This window comes from Pan troglodytes, chromosome 6 (genome assembly GCF_028858775.2).
Source record: "Pan troglodytes isolate AG18354 chromosome 6, NHGRI_mPanTro3-v2.0_pri, whole genome shotgun sequence".
NCBI lineage: Eukaryota > Metazoa > Chordata > Mammalia > Primates > Hominidae > Pan > Pan troglodytes.
The window spans coordinates 60,415,934-60,418,451 of NC_072404.2; positions in this window are offsets into that span (position 1 = coordinate 60,415,934).

The following is a 2,518-nucleotide window of genomic DNA, read 5'->3' on the forward strand; positions in this document are numbered from 1 at the left end:
ATACATTTTTAAATAAGCTTTTTTACTTGTGTCTGCATTTTTACTTGTATTTCTGATTTATGAAAAATATATCAATCTAAAATATATCTATGTTAAGTCAATGCATGCGGCATTCAAAGTTGAGTTTTGGTCTAATGCTATGTTAAGGTTATTGGTGTGAATTAAAACTAGGCTCCCACACACTTAATACAAGTGAGGTAGACCTATTCAAAGGCTATTTAAACAAGGAGGCCTCCAGGGCAAAATTACTTCTAGAAAGAGAAGGAGTTGGTCAGAAATGCCTACAAATAAAGCCATAGCAGGTGATGAAGAAAAGCAATTTTAAGTTTGAATAGAATCCCTCACAGTAATTCACCCAACCTGACACATCAGGGACTCCTATCCAACTCCCAGTGAGAAGGGGAGACGTAAATTCAAATGTAAATGGCTATTTTCACTCTATACTATGTAAGGCATCAGGGTTCAAGCCAATAGCTCTTTGCTAACCCTCAAATTAAGCATACCACAAAGGCAAGAGATTTTCCCAGTTCAACACAGAGCACAGCATGGCTTCAAGTACATTGAAAGTTCCAAAAATACAGTGACAATGTTGGCATTTGGGTAAATTTGAACCTACTGAGGACTTATGCAGAGACAACAGAGGCGTCGCACAGCAGCGGCAGAGGTGTGTGATAGTGGAGGCAACCTGGCAATGGTGAGAGGGCATGAGGAACACAGTGATCGGGAAACGGGCAGTGACAAGATGTGGCCTCACAAAGCTCCGTGCACTGCTATACAATGTCCTGGAACAGATCCCTGGATTCTCAGGCCTGTGACTGACACTAGTGAACAACAGGAACGGGAGGGAGGGTGACAATCTACCTTTGCATGCTAGAACAATACCGGATGGCATGTTGATGTTTCTGGGGGACAGGAGCAGGAGAGAAGAAAGCTGAGGGACAACAGAGACTTCCTACAGCATCAGACAGACTAACAGCCAAACAACAGAGTTCAGCCCGATCAAAATCATCCTGTTCGTACTTGCTTAACCCAGCTGGCTGGAGAAACATGGTTTACACATACAATTTCTGGATTTCTTTGTACGGATTTTAGTAATGATATCAGATTGCCCAAAACTGCTGATCTGTGACAAACTGTTAGCTTTAGGGACTTCAGTCTCAATCCACCATCTTCTATTGCCAAAACTATGAAAGAATGAGTTTAAATGTCAAAAGACATTCCTGTTAGCAGAGTAATATTCCCTCTAAAGCAGGGGAGGTGGAAGAGTTGGCCAACGGCATACGAGTGAGGATGCCAATCAATCGTAAAAAAGACGAGTTTCTCTCCTTATGGCTTTACCAATTGCTTTTCACGGACCTTAATGCTTTATATGGTTTATCATTATTAAACTATTTCTTCTATTCTCTGTGGGCAGAAAAAGAAATTGCCAGGTTAAATTGCACCATACAACTTTCACTACATTATTAGTCTGTGAGTATTGTACCCTCTGGCATTCAGAACTTCAAGAACCTTTTATTCTTACATATTAACAATTTTACTGTTGACTTCACACAGAAACGTCACATCAATTTTTCTGGATTAGTAGTGTAGGTTAAAAGAATAAATTCAAAGACAAAGGATCCAGGCATGCATTTGGTCTTTTTCCTCCTTGCCAAATGTTATACTTCTGCAGAAAAACACATGAGGAAAAGGCTTTTAGTCAAATAAAAATTCAAAGATCCAGAAAAACCAGAATATGGAATTAGATTTTGTTTAAAAGTACTATTTCTGTCTTGCCTAATTGTACATAAATTATCCATTTTCTGTTTAATTTTTCTCATTACAAAATAAATGTATTTTCTTCAATTTAAAATCTGAACCATACAAATAAAAATGGTAAGAAAAAAACCACTAAATTGCCATTGCTCAAAATCAATCATTCCCAAGATTTTGAAATATTTCTTTTAAATATTTTTCTACACTGTTAAAATAGCTAAACTCTATACTTAGAATACATGCAGATATGCAATTGGTTCTGTTATGTTTAGTTAATTAATATATACAAGAATTTCTCCATGTTATTATAAATTTCTTGTAAGCATTTTAAATGCAATACTTTTCTCATCAACTAGAATTTACTTAATTCCCATTTGTTGAACATCTAATGGTGGCCCCCCCATGTATGTCCACTAATAATGCTAAAACAGACATTTTTGTGCATCAAGCTTTTTTCTTGATTTTACTTATTTTCTTAGAATTCTTTCTAGGACATAAAATTATGGAATAAAATGTTTGAAATATGTTTAAATCTCTTGCCAACTTACTTTCTAGTAAAACTGAAATAAATGGCACTGTTACTGGGCATGCATATAATGGCTTCCTTTCAGTTTAATTATTCCCTACCATGGGTTCAATAATTTAAGGGGAAAAAAATGGCTTGCTAGTTTGATGGATTAAAGACAATTATCATAGTTGTTTCAGTAACTTGTATGATAAACTGAATTGTAAGTTGCCAATGAGAACAAACATCTCTATAAAA